The sequence below is a fragment of the Macadamia integrifolia genome, chromosome 9 (genome assembly GCF_013358625.1).
Source record: "Macadamia integrifolia cultivar HAES 741 chromosome 9, SCU_Mint_v3, whole genome shotgun sequence".
NCBI classification, from domain to species: Eukaryota; Viridiplantae; Streptophyta; class Magnoliopsida; order Proteales; family Proteaceae; genus Macadamia; species Macadamia integrifolia.
In genome coordinates, this window is record NC_056565.1 from 31,661,458 (window position 1) to 31,677,295 (window position 15,838).

The window sequence follows — 15,838 nt, forward strand, 5'->3', positions numbered from 1 at the left end:
CTATTTTGGCCGGTATCACTATTTAATACATTTTGGTTCATAAAGAGCAAAACCAAACAAGCCCTAGTAGATATTTGTAACACTAGGGTATAAATAGCATTTATGTTTCTCTCTCTCCCATTTATGATTTCAGCCAAGGTTTGGTGAAAGGAGTAAAGAAGAGGGAGAAAAGAGGAAGAAGCAGAGAAGGAAGAGGGAAGAAGGTTCCCCTTTGATTTCCGGGGCAACAACTTACCTTTTTGCCGCTGGAATAGTCACTGGTGTTTGGAGATCTATGTTTTGAGGTAAGTAATGCCATAAACCCTTGAGATGTGATGAAACCATTTTGTATGTGATTGAATCTAGGAGATAATGGAACCCGCCCCCCTTGTGTGATTTCCTTGAAGGTTTTGAGGAAGGGAAACCCAAATTTGGAGTTATTGAGGTGACATTTTAAGTTTTGGAAGAGGATCTCAAGTTTTGGGGTTGTTCAAGCTAAGGTATGATTTCTTTCCCCAAATCTTGATGATGACTTAAATCTATGGAATAATCACGTAAATGAAGCTTAGAATGTGTAGAAAATGAGGTGGGAACAACCCCCTTGGACCCACAAGAGGAGAATTGAAGAAAGGAAGAAGAACAGCAAAACCTACAGAACACTGGTGGATAGCACCGGTGGGTCGTCAGACCTACCAGTGTGACCCCCTAGTACTACCCAGGCTTCTGGGCCAACCAATGGGTAGGACCGACAGGTACCAGACCCACCGGTATAACCCACTGGTTTCTCCTGGGTCAATCGACGAGTATGACCGACGGGTGCCTGACCCGCCAGTATAATCCACCTATCTTGCCAGTGCCTCTGGGCCTACCGACAGGTAGGACCGATGGGTACTAGACCCATCAGTATGACCCACCAGTTCCCTTTGGATCTATAGGTGGGTAAGACCGATGGGTGCCAGACCCACCAGGATGACCCATCGGTCTGTGTTTGTGGGCTGTCTATCTGGGCAGTCTGCACAGGTGGGTTCACCTACCCACCTGTATGACCCACCTATTGCCCAATTGAGCTCCGTTGGAACTCAAACTCGACAACAACCTTCCACGCATTGTTAAATGCATCATAACCATATCTTACGTTATTTATAATTCTGAAATGGATTGTGTTAGGTTTCGAGACACTAGTTTCCACTCCGAATCTTACCCGTACCACCAGTGCAAATTCTCCTACAAGAATAGGTAAGTGGGGACAAGACTTTGATCTTATTTTCGGAGTGTTTTTGACATCTTATGCATTCATGTAATATCTTGACATTTCGAATGCCATTCTCATGCAAATGCTTGAATGATGTTGGGTGCATATGAAAATGAACATGTTGTATCTTTAAATTCCGATAATTGTTACTTGTTGTGAATCTTGATTATGGATTATCTACTGATGGGTTATGATGATGATTTGATGGATATGTGTGGGATTTTTAGAATAGATGTCGTAGTCAGATTGGAAATGAATGCATTGGTACATTGTGGTATGGGACGCGAAAGTACTATACAACCGTACTATCTCATATAGGAGCATGTGGTTAGGATTTCATATTTTCTCATGCTATGACCCTTCCCATCAGGGGTTTACGTGTTGGGTTATCACTAGAGGGAAGCACCGATCGCAGATTGCTATGGTAGTTAAAAATATACCCTGCTAATTATTAGGATAATTGGCAACTTTGGTGATATATTCAGAGGGCCAATCATGTTGCTTTTATTTCTACTTTGGTTCGATCATGATTTATAATTTTGCTATGGTTTGGCCACGATTTATTTTTTTGAGTGCTCACGGCTAGCCTTCTCTGACAACCCTATGGGCGTATCATGGGATGATGGAGAATGCATCTCATATCCGGGGTTTATGCCCATTGTGGTTGTGAGTAGCATGTAATCTATGACCTAGTAATGATTGCTTAGGTAAATTAGTTTTAAAAGTGAATCTCATGCATATAGTATCATTTGAATTGCAATTGCTTGTGTGCGTCTTTCTTTCCATTTACTGAGCTAGTGAGCTCACCCCTCGTATATATACCTTTTTAGATGATTGTGTAGGCTACTCAATAGAGGAACCCATGTCGGGTCCCATTGACGAAATCCCAGTGGGGGATTGGCAGAAGGACTTGATCACGGTGATGGTTGCCCATGTGAGAGTTGTATTGTGGGGCAATAGTAGCAGACTCTATTTGCTATTCTCTTTTTTATTCTTTTGGTATACACCCATTTTGTGCTCTCAATAGTTAAATTTCTATTTCTTATGTAAATATCATGCCTATGGGCCCACATGTAAATACACTATGTATAACCATTTGGGTATTAAGAGTATATGGGGATTTAAAGGTATTTATATACAATAAGACTTCTACTGAAATGCATTATTATATTCCATGATTACTTGTGGCTTGCTGTGTTGTGGTTACTATATCAGATGATCCTAGTGGTTTGGGTTATCCGGATGGAACCCAGTCAACAGTCCAGTTCTACGTGAACGGGGCGTGACAACGGTGGTATTAGAGCGTGATGCTCTAATCATACACAACATGCGAGATTAAATTCTTAGAAACCAAAAATAGGACAAGGGGTTGGGGGAAATCATAAAAGACACCATATAAAATCTGAAAATACATAAAACTTAAAAATTTCTCCATGATGCATTCGTAAAGTGAGAGAATCCAAAAGATTCACACAAAAGAGAAATTTACAAAACCATAGAAAAGTTTCCATACACTAGAGAGAATTCCCAAAATAACAACAAAAGAAGAGAAGAATTAGAGCAGAAGAAAAGAAGGTAGAATTTCCCAAAAGGAAGGAAAAGAAGAACAACACCACTGCAGGCTAGCTGTCTCATTAATCCTCATCTAATTCAATCACCTCTCCTTATCGAGACTTTAAGTTGACACCAAAGCAGTGGTCATAGAAGTCGAACCGGTGGTTCACCAAATTCACCTCCTTTTGAAGGTGTTTCATGCTCGCCGCTATGTCCTTGGAGATTGTGTACATTATATTAACTAAATCATCTATATCTATGGTCATGCTTGCCTAGGTCTCCTGAGCAGTCGCCTGTCGTTTTAGGAGTTTCTCCTGACCTTCCTGGAGTGCCTTTAGTCTCTTAAACATACCCTGAAAATCAAAGGGCCCACCTGAAGATGGTGGAGCCATATTGATGGGGACTTCCTCCTCCATCTCCCCATCATCATCATCCTCCTCCTCAACCTTGGGCATGTAGTCCTTATCATCTTCCTCCTCATCACCCTCCCCCATTGCTGGATCCATCAGATTAAACAACTTCATCTTATGTAAAATGCCCTGGGAAAATCTGTCTGAGGGGGCATTACCCACTCACCCTCAAGATCTATCTGGAAGTACTCGAAGATCTTGGTGAGTGACTGGGCATAGGGTTAGTTACCATCAGAGAGGTGAGTTGTGTGGTACTCCATAGTCTTCATAATCATGTATGGGAGGCACAGATGAGGGGGATTCCCCAGAGTAGTGTAGATATAATACGCTATGTAAGCAGCCATAAAGTTCACCTGATTCCGATGGCTGGCCTAGGGAAGCAGGTTGAACTGCATAAGTCGACTGAAAACCCGTACCTTTGGGAGGAAAGCTATATCGGACTCGGGATGGATGGCGCTGCCACAAATGGTCTCGTAGACATGCTTCTGAAGGGTCTTACTCATATAGGGACCCAAGGCCTTACCCCTGGGAGGGCAGTAGTACCAAGTACCCTCCAAGGAGATGTCGAAGATCCCCGCCAATAAATCAATCGAGAGCCAGATGTCTTGACCCTTCACTCGACTGGTGAGAGTAACACTCTATTGTAGTACGCCACCTAGAGGTTGTAGTAGGGCATCCTAACGAGATCAGGGTAGCAGAGGCAGTTGATGAAAAGCATGGCTTCCTAGCCCATTGTAGTGAACCTCTCGAGCATCTGCACTCGAGTGAAGTCTCCCATCACAACAGTCTTCTCCATCAGAACGGATCTCTTAGAGAAGGTGTCCCAAGTGACAGCAGCCTCAAGACTACGAAAAGTGCTATCATTGTAATCCTCTGGGTCCTCGAAAATATTTCTCCTGGCCCAAGCTCGAGGAGTAGAAGAGCTGGTGGTCGTACCCCTCCTCTTTCTACTGGGGGCACTATCGCCCCTGGACGAAGAAGCGACTCCCTTACCCTTATGGGAAGACATTCTGCAAATTCATGAAAGACATAAGAAACTGACAAGATTTCAATAGGAAAACGAAAGGGAACGACACTCATATAAAGTACATGGTATGGACAAAGTATATGCTACTAATATGCAATCAAATGTGAGTGGATAGACTCATTGAATCATACATTGTACAAGGAAAAGAGAGGAAAAGGGGAAAACCCCAAAACAACAAAAATTTGGGGAAAATAGGGTTATGAATCCATAGAAATTACAATTGTGATGATTAGAGAGACAAAATCATGGAGTAAACATCATACCCACATATTACGTTCATTTTAGTTGGAAGGAACCAAAAGAAAATGGAATTTTAAGGATATTGAACAAAAATAACCGAAATCTCAAAGAGAAAGAAGAGAAACCCACTTACTTGATATTGAGGATGGAGTTGAGAAGCTTTGACTCTGAATGGGAGCGTGAATAGGGCTTGTGAAGGGCTCCTAAACCTTCTCTTGTTGCCTTAGGTAATATAGAGAAGAGAGGGAAAAGAGAGAAAGTGAGTGATTTGAAAAATAAGGACTTTTGGCCCTCATAACAGAACTGCGTGAGGGATCGATGGGTCACCATCGGTGGGTCATGAACCGAGCCCACCCGCCGGTATAACCCGTCGGTGTGGGTTTTTGGGCCGAAAAATCCCAAATTATTGGGATTTGCTCCTCAAGCTTTGTAGACCCCATTTTTTACATAAATTATAAGCTAATGTGCAATTAATCTTCATGCATGCTTATGTGGGGTAATTATGTTACTATATGGAACTCAATGCTTAGGGTGCATGCTATGATGATGAAATGCACTGTGATTACATGATCAGAAACCTAATGTGCATTTAATATGTGCTTATATGTGATAAATGTGGAACTTAATTGTACCTAATTTTGATGTAATCTAGATACAAAACATTATGGTACGTATTAGATCTGGTAGTAGTGCAAGAGGGGCCCCACATAGTTCCCGTCCTGTTGGACAATCACCTAACCCTCGGGGACCTTGACCCTGGGTGAGTCCTAGATAAGAATATATAGTTGAGGACTCACCTATGCATGAGATCCTGATCCACCTCCCATTGTTACTCCCAATAACGTTGCGGCTCTTATTCAACAGTTGCAACAGGCATTCCAGCAACAGTTGCTCCAACAACAGCAGACCTTTATGAATGCTATGCACCAACAGTTGCACCATATGCAAATGGGACAACACCTTTGTGGGGTACCTTTCCCACAAGACCCTCCCATGGTGCCAGGTGCCGGGAGTTTAAGCGGGGTGCATCTCCTCGAGCACCACCTGTTGATACACAAGGGAGTGCACTACCTACAGTACCACTACATGATCAACCAGGGGGTACTCCACCTGTGGCTACTCTATGATTTCCTTCGTATAGCACCTCTCCATACATGATGCCACCCCCATATTATCAGTATTACCCGACTTATCCCCCATTCTATCCACCGGAAGCCACTACTGCAAAGGTGGTGGAATCCTTCAAGTAGCACTTGTCACCTTTCTTCACCAAGGTGGGGAGTGATCCTTTGGAGCCGGATCAGTGGATTCAAGAGATGGAAAAGATATTTGAGGTGGTGGAATGTACAGAACCTCATAAGCTTATCTGTGTTGGGTTACAATTAAAGAATGAAGATAATTCATTGTGGAAGGCTTCCAAGCCTATTTTAATGACAACCTATTTGGAACCGACATAGGAACATTTCAAGGAATTGTTCTTATCAAATTACTACTCCACCAGCTTCAGAGATAGGAAGGAAGTAGAATTCTCAGCTTTGACTCAGGGAAACAAGTCTGTCCTTGAGTACCAACAACAGTTTGAAGACTTAATTTATTTAGCTCCTCCTCACACAAAAACAGCAAAAGAGAAGGCCAAGAAATTCCTGAAGGGGTTGAAGGTGTCTATTGGGACAATATTGGGCGCCATGGACTTGACTGATTACACCTAAATTATCCAAAAGGCCAAAACTATGGAAAACAAGTAAAAAGGAGAGGTCACCACCGCACCTGGACTTTAGAAGCGATCTAACCCCTATGCGGATTTGGGCAACCCAAACAAAAGTTTATGTGGGCTATATAACTATGGTCCATCATATCAATAGCTTTATATATCATCGAACTAAATGCCTCGATCGGCCAGTAGATCAGGCACTACCTCTTTTTGCCCGAACACTAGCACGGTGCCTATGGCCCCACTGCCAGCTTGTCCTCCCACTGCACAGTGCCAAATACAAAGAGCACTAGTACCTCTGTAGGCCTCCTAAAACAGGTGATATGTTTACAATTCACTTGGCCATTTTGCCAAAGACTGCCCATATTTTCCAACTATTAGACAGGGTCACCCTCCTATTTATAGACTTGCATTGACTCAAGGTAGCCCACCTCAAGGGAGGATGTATACCTTATCAGCCGAGGAGGTTGAAGTAAGCCCCAATGTTGTAGTAGGTATCCTATCTATCTCAGGTATACTAGCTTATGTGTTATTTGATTCTGGAGCATCACATTCTTTTATATCTAAAAGATTTGCTAAAAAGATTGACATGATACCCAGGGCCCTAGGAAGTAAATTGATTGTTAGCACACCTACGGGCAAGGTAGCACAATTAAATGAAGTGTATGGACCATGTCCCGTTGAAATAGGTGGAAAGAAGCTGGATGCCCAGCTTATCAAATTTGATATGCAGAATTTTGATGTCATATTAGGCATGGATTGGTTATCTACTCACCGGGCAAACGTGATGTGCGCCGAGAAACAAATTAAAGTGGTGAGCGATGAAGGTGAAGAGTTAGTATATCAAGCAAATAAGATAAAAAAACCTAGAGAGTTTCTCATCTCTGCCCTATAGGCGATAAAATTTTTGGAAGACGGATGTCAGGGCTACCTAGCTTCAGTACAAGATGTGGAAGCAAAGGTCACACCATTAGAAGAATTGAATTTAGTTAGGGAGTTCCCCGATGTCTTCCTAGATGATCTAACTCGGCTCCCACCCAATAGAGTTAGAATTCGCTATTAATTTAGTTCTCGGAGCCGCCCCAGTGTCTAAAGCTCTGTATAGAATGGCCCCACAGAATTAAAGGAGTAACAGATTCAGTTGCAGGATTTTTTAGAGAAGGGATTTATATGTCCGAGTGTTTCTCCTCGGGGTGCCCTAGTTCTATTTGTTAAGAAGGATGGGAGTTTGCATATATGAACCAATTACCAGGAATTGAACAAACTGATCATCAAGAATCGGTATCTGTTGCCACACATAGATGACCTTTTTGATCAACTACAAGGTGCTAAAGTATTCTCAAAGATTAACCTTAGGTTTGGTTACTATCAGCTCAAGATAAAGTAGCAACAACATACCTAAGATGGCCTTTAGGACCCATTATGGTCATTATTAATTCCTAGTGCTATCTTTCAGGTTAGCCAATGCACTGGTAGCTTTTATGGATCTAACGAACCGAGTATTTTCTGGCGTTCTTGATAAGTGGGTCATCGTTTTCATCGATGACATCTTGATATACTCGAAGAATGAAGAAGAGCATACACAACACTTGTAGATGGTACTTCAAACGCTAAGAGAATAGCATTTGTATGCAAAATTCAGTGAGTGTGAATTTTGGTTGAAACAAGTTGGATTCCTATGGTACATAGTGTCTGAGAATGGAATTGAAGTTGACCCGGGATAAGTAAAAGCAGTAGTAGAGTAGGAAGCATCCAAGAATGCCACAAAGATTAGGAGTTTCTTGGGATTAGCAGGCTATTACCACCGTTTCATCAAGAATTTTTCTCGAATCGCCGCTCCAATGACCAACTTGACCAGAAAAGAAGTGAAGTTTGAATGGTATAAGGAGTGCGAAGACAGTTTCCAAGAGTTGAAAAGCCGATTGGTGTCAGCCCCAGTGTTAACAATTCTAGAAGGTATAGGTGGTATGACAGTCTACACTGATGCTTCCAGAATTGGGCTAGGTTGCATTCTTATGCAACATGGCAAGGTAGTAGCATATACTTCTAGACAGTTGAAGGAGTATAAGAAGAAATATCCCACTCATGATTTAGAGCTAGCTGCAGTTATCTTTGCCTTAAAGATCTGACGTCATTACTTGTATGGGGAAAAGTGTGAAATATTCAATGATCACAAAAGTCTCAAGTACTTCTTCACACAGAGGAATCTGAACATGAGACAGAGGAGATGGATGTAGCTCATGAAAGATTATGACTATGACATATAATACCATCCGGGAAAGGCAAATGTGGTGGTGGATGCATTGAGCCCAAAAAATCAAATTGTATCACTTACTTATTTTGCCACTAGTCCACAACTTAAGTAAGAGGCAATGTTGGTGGATGAAGTAATTTTGAACGAATGATCGAATTTAGAGCTTGAGCAGTAGCTAGATGATATTAAGCAGTTGACCTAATCTCTGCGGCCCTACAAGTGCAGCCATTTATCAGGTATGAAATAATTATGAAGCAACCCTTGGATCTTAAGTTACAGGGAATCAAAGTTAAAATCTAAGAGCAAAGGATGGACGACCTCGATTTCACCATAGCCAGTGACGAGGCATTATTATTTCGAGGCAGATTGTGTGTACCCAATGATATGGGGATACAGGACAAGATAGTAAAGGAAGCACATAGTTCTGAATACACACTTCACCCCAGAAGCAACAAGATGTACAAAGATCATAACACAAAGTTATTGATGGTCAGGGTTGAAGATTACAGTAGCCCTGTATGTGGCATAGTGTCTCACATGTCAGAAGGTCAAGGCAGAGCGGCATCGACCATATGACACTCTCCAGCCACTCCCGATACTAGAGTGAAAATGGGACATGATCACCATAGATTTTGTCACCGGGCTACCCCGTACACCCAATAGAATGGATGCAATATGGGTGATAGTTGACAGGCTCACTAAAACGGTCCATTTCATTCCAATCAAGACTGCCTACTCCATAGACAAGCTAGCACAACTTTACATGGAAAATGTAGTTCGCCTGCATGGAGTACCAGTGAGCATAGTGTTGGACAAAGACCTAAGGTTCACATCTAAATTCTAGAAGAGCCTCCAGCATGCCATGGGGATAGGTGAACCTAAGCACTACCTTCCACCCACAGACTGATGAACAATCTAAGCGGACCATACAAATACGGAGACATATGCACAGAACATGTGCAATGGAAATGAGTAACAGTTGGGAAGAAAACATACCTCTTATAGAGTTTGCTTATAATAATAGCTATTAAACCACAATTGGAATGGCTCCATCTAAGGCATTGTATGGCAGAAGGTGCAGAACTTCCTTATATTGGGATGATGTGGGAGAACGGAAAATGCTTGGGCCAAAATAATACAGATGACATGTGGTAAGGTTGATGTCATCCGTGAGAAGATCAAAGTGGCCCAATCACGTCAAAAAAGTTATGCGGACAACCGCAGAAAAGGCATAGAATTCCAAGAGGGGGAGAAGGTATTTCTAAAAATATCTCCTACCAAGGGCTTACATAGGTTCCACATGAAGGGCAAGTTGAGTCCAAGATATGTTGGCCCGTTTGAGATCTTGAAACCAGTTGGCTCAGTAGCATATATGTTAGCCCTTTCGCCTTCATTTGACAATGTTCACAACGTATTCCACGTTTCAATGTTGAAATGGTATGTACATGATCCATCACATGTGCTATGGAACCAAAGTACTTAGAGGTTGATATGACTTATGAATAACAATATATAAAAATCCTAGACTGGAAGATAAAGACTCTTCGCAACCGATCCATCGCTTTTGTAAAGGTGCGATGGGCCAACTATTCACTTGAGGAAGCATCCTAGGAAAAAGAAGTTGAAATCTAGGCTAAATATTCTCATTTATTCAGAAAACTAGGTAATTTCAATTTCAAGGATGAAATTTTTAATGAGGAGGGTAAATATAGAGTCCTGCTCTTTAAACTGGGTTTATTGATCAGTTAGTTCGGTTTGGTCTTATAGGGTTCGAACCAAAAAGGGTCGATGCTGGTGCCCTATGGTACATGACTGTAAGGGTGACGTCAAATGCGGGGTGACCAGACAAGATTGAGCCAGTACCCGAGGTGGTTCGCATACCTAAGCCATGCCCTTGCACGTATCATAAAGCCATATATGAATATGAAAGGTATGTCATCATGTTGAATGATGAAAACTTAGTCCATAACACATGGCAGGAGTGAGATACGTGTTAAGATTTCATCTCCCTCCAAAATACAGCAAGGTTGGCTTGTTTCGGCTAACTGGTGGGTGTCACTGGTAGGTGCGATACCCACAAGTGTGACCCACCTGTATGGGTAACATGGACTCCAGCATGCCCAACTTGGGTAAGCACATGTATTTCAACCTCCTTGTCATAATGAGACCCTGTACGCCCGATAATGTTGGCTATTTTGGCCGGTTTCACTATTTAATACGTTTTGGTTCATAAGGGGCAAAACCAAACAGGCCCTAGTAGATATTTATAACACTAGGGTATAAATAGCATTTATGTTTCTCTCTTCCATTTATGATTTCAGCCAAGGTTTGGTGAGAGTAACGAAGGGAGAAAAGAGGAAGAAGAAGAGAAGGAAGAGGGAAGAAGGTTCCCCCTTGGTTTTCAGAGCAGTAACTTACCTTTTTACTGTCGGAATAGTCACCAGTGTTTGGAGATCTATGTTTTGAGGTAAGTAACGCCATAAACCCTTGAGATGTGATGAAACCCTTTTGTGTGTGGTTGAATCTAGGAGAAAATGGAACCCTTGTATGATTTCCTTGAAGAATTGAGGAAGGGAAACCTAGATTTGGAGTTATTGAGTTGACATTTTGAGTTTTGGAAGGAGGATCTCAAGTTTTGGGGTTTTTTAAGCTAAGGTATGATTTCTTTCCCCAAATCTTGATGATGACTTAGATCCATGGAATAATCACATAAATGAAGCTTAGAATGTGAAGGAAATGAGGTGGAAACAACGCCCTTGGACCCCCAAGAGGAGAAATAAAGAAAGGAAGAACAGCAAAACCCGCAGAACACTAGTGGGTAGCACCGGTGAGTCGTCAAACCTACCAATGTGACCCCCCAGTACTACCCAGGGTTCTGGGCCAACCGGCGGGTACCAGACCCACCGGTATAACCCACTGATTTCTCTTGGGTCAATCGATGAGTATGACCAGTGGGTGCCTTACCCGGCAGTATAACCCATCTATCTTGCTAGTGCCTCTGGGCCTACCGGTAGGTAGGACCAACGGGTAAACCCATCGGTATGACCCACTGGTTCCCTCTAGACCTACTGACGGGTAGGACTGATGGGTGCTAGACCCTCCAATATGACCCATTGGTCTGTGTCTGTGTGCTATCTGTCTGGGTAGTCTGCACAGGTGGGTTCACCTACCCACCTGTATGACCCACCTGTTGCCCAATTGAGCTCCTTTGGAACTCAAACATGACAGCAGCCTTCCACGCATTATTAAACATGTCATGACCATATCTTAGGTTATTTATAATTCCAAAATGGATTGTGTTAGGTTTCGAGACACTAGTTTCCACTTCGGATCTTACCTGTACCACGAGTGCAGATTCTCCTACAAGAATAGGCACGTGGGGAGAAGACTTTGATCTTGTGTTTCAGAGTGTTTTTGGCATCTTATGCATTCATGTAATATCTTAACATTTTGAATGCCATTCTCATGCATATACTGGAATGATGTTGGATGCATATGAAAATGAACATGTTGTATCTTTAAATTCCAATAATTATTACTTGCTGTGAATCTTGATTATGGATGATGGGTTATGATGATGATTTGATGGATATGTGTGAGATTTTTAGAGTAGATGCCGTAGTCAGATTGGAAACGAATGCATTGGTACACCGTGGCATGGGACGCAAAAGTACTATGCAGTCGTATTATCTAATATATGAGCATGTGGTTAGGATTTCACATTCCCTCATGCTACAACCGTTCCCAACAGGGATTTAAGTGTTGGGTTATCATAGGGGGAAGCACCGGCCGTGGAATATAATGGCAGTTAGAACTATGCTCGGCTGATTATTAGGATAGTCGGCAAATTTGGTGATATATTCAGAGGGCCAATTGTACTATTTTTATTTTCTGCTATGGTTTGGCCACGATTTACATTTATGTTGTGGTTCAGCCACGATTTACTTTTCTGAGTGCTTATGGTTGGCCTTCTCCGACAACCCTATGGGCGTATCGTGGGATGGAGAAAGCGTCTCTTACCCAGGGCATACGCGCACTATGGTTGTGAGTAGCATGTAACCTATAACCTAGTAATGACTGCTTAGGTGAATTAGGTTTATAAGTGAATCTCATACATATAGTATCATTTGAATTGCAATTGCTTGTGTGCGTCTTTCTTTTCATTTACTGAGCTACTGAGCTCACCCCTCGTATATACACCTTTTTAGATGATTGTGCAGGCTACTTAGTAGAGGAACCTATGCTGGATCCCATCGACGAAACCCCAGTGGGGGATTGATGGGTCCCAGAAGGATTTGATCCTAGTGACGGTTGCTCATACGAGAGTTGTGTTGCAGGGCAACAGTAGCAGACCTATTTGTTGTTCTCTTTTTTATTCTTTTGGTATACACCCCTTTTGTGCTATTGATAGTTAAATTGCTATTTTTTTGTGAAAATATCATGCCTATGGGCCCATATGTAAATATACTATATATAACAATTTGGCTCTCAAGAATATATGAGGATTTACAGGTATTTATATACGACAAGACTTCCGCTGAAATACATTATTATATTCCATGATTACTTAGGGCTTGTTGTGCTGTGGTTACTGTATCCAATGATTCTGGTGATTTGGGTTACCTGGAAGGAACCCGATCACTAGTCCGGTTCGATATGAACGAGGCATGATAACTACACATTGTGATTTCCTATGATTACAAGGTTTCAAGGGATGCACGTATTTGATGTTAAATGAATGGAGATGATTCAATTTATAAGCAATGGCAAAGGAAAAGGAGAAATAGCTATAGCAAGGGCATAAAGGGTATTACACCCTGGAAGAAGATTTGCGTAGAATGAAAGAAAGAAAAGAGGAGAGTGGTGACAACCATCTCTCTTTCCTAATCTCCCTCTCCTAAAAAATCTCTCCCCACGTAATACATCTCTCTTTCCCAAGTTTCTCTCCCATCTCACACACTTCCCTTTCTCCCCTAGAATCTCTCTTTTCTTACATTCTTGTTTTCTTTCCTAATGTTTCTCTTAGAATCTCTCTCAAACTCTCCACGATTTTCTCTCTCCCATCTTTCCTAAAAGAATCACTTTCTCTCTTTCTAAAAACTCTCCACGTCTCTCCTATTGGAGAGGACTCTTACTCATGCCTCTTCTCTCTCTCTCTCTCTCTCTCTCTCTCTCTCTCTCTCTCTCTCTCCTTATTTAAGGAGTGCTTCTCCATCGTTTTTTGGGGGATTCTTCTCTTTCTTCTACATAGTTTGCCCTGGACAAGATTGTGCAGAGATCATCGCCATCACACTAGTGTTCCATCATCGTTGTAGTTGATGCAGCCATTCCATATTGCATCTTTCACCTATGTTTCATGTCTCTATGGAAGATTGTTGCTGCTGTCCCCTATCAATTTACCCCATGAGTGGCTAAGTATATTTAGTCTTTAGGTGAAGCATTGAATACTGTTTATTAATTTTTTGATTTTTAAGTTGCACTTGATTGCTTAATGTTAAGATTATTCTTTATGAATGAATTTTAATGCTGAATTTAGTTTAGAGGATTTGCTTCTGCGATTCAAATTCTTTATTCAAGCAATGATTTTTATTGTGATTGTAGTTGTACCGATGATAGCCTATATCTAATTGAACTAAGCGTGCTAAACATATGCGAAAGAAGATAGTGATGGGCAAGATAGGCTATAACTAGGACGAATTGTAGTTATCAATTTATGGTATCATTAGGGTTGTAGCTAAAATGAACCAAAGTGTGCACCCGTAATTAACTAATAAGAATCAACGTGGATTCGAAACCCGAAGACATTCTTCTCTTATTGTTTTCTTCTCCGTCATCAATTTCTATTTGCTCATTTGTTCGAAATTTATTTTCAATTGCATTCTAGATAATTGTTTTTTCTAAGTCATGTTACATCATCTTAAGTAACTTAACCTTCCCGGTCCCCGTGGATTTGTTCCTTTCTTACCATTGTCCTAGTAGTAATTTAGGATTTAATTTTGATATGATAACGACTCAATCAGTCATGTGACACTAACGTGGGGTCTAATGAGAGAATAAATATGGGCATCAACAGTCATGGGATTTTTTTATTTCACAGAGGGTGGGGTAGTAATTTCTTACACCCCTTATATAGGAAAATACCTTTTTTTTTTAATGGATTTCAAGTTGGTATCACTTAGTTTATGTCAATTTCCATCTATTTTTCCGTGTTTGGTATGGTTTTTGGTCAGCCCAATTTTAACCAATTCCATAATACCTCAAACAGAGCCAGCGCAATAAGGAATCGATTCAACTCGTTGGGGCTTTTTTGTCAGTTTTGACTGGTTTGACCAGTTCAATTTAGGGTTTGGCATAAGATTGCACTAGTTATTAATTAAAAATAAAATAATAATAAATTAAACCAAAATGTCCCTTATGTTTAATATATTGTTTTAATGATAAGGGGTTTTTTTTTCTTTTTTTTTTTTTGTTTAAAGATGATGGTAATTAACTGCCCATTCAATTGGGGTAGACTATACATGCATATTATATCTACCATGTGACCATTCAACTAGGGGAGACTATTCATGCCTATGTTAATCTCAGGTTGACACTGAGAGGTGGATGAATAGTGTCAAAAAAATCCTTACCAGAGATGTATGTTTGAAGCTACCTTTTATTCTATTCAACACACTTGTCACATGTTTGGCCCACATTGCACCACTCAGTAGCCAAGTTTACTAGATAAACATACGCATTCTGCACACATTCATAATCCACGCACTTTAATATGCAAGCATACACAAATGACACAAGATACTCCACGAAGCAATACCCTTTATGAGTTTCGTATTTTGCTCAATACTTAACTAGCTTATGACGGTTACGACAGTCTAGGTGTTATGACACATGCTTCAACCTGAGATAGTACTCAGACTAGGGTTTTAACCCCTTACAATGTATATGATGAGAAATATGAGTACAAGTGTAATACCCCGCTTCTTAAGCCCGGTCTGATTTCGCGGTTGAATCGATTTAACCATGCAGGAACCGAGCCAGAGGAAACTAGAGCAGGTTCCTTATGGGCTATGATGGCACGGGTGACCTTAAACACCGGCTGGCCCGACAAGTCCGAGCCAGTGCCAGAAGAGACGGGAGTGCCCAAACCGTGTACGTACACCTACCATAAGGCTATGTACGGATAAAACAGGTATTATATCCGTATTTTAAGGTATATACGTATGCTACATCGTATGCTTGGGGTGGGGTTCGCGCCAAGGTCCGAATCCGGTCAAAATCCCAAGTTTTGGCTCTCAGGTGGGTAGGACAGGTGGGTGCACCCACCTTAGTGACCCATCCAAGAGCACTGTTCACTTAATTAGGAATGGTATATAAGGCTTTATGATTTTCTTTTCTTTCCATTTATTACCCT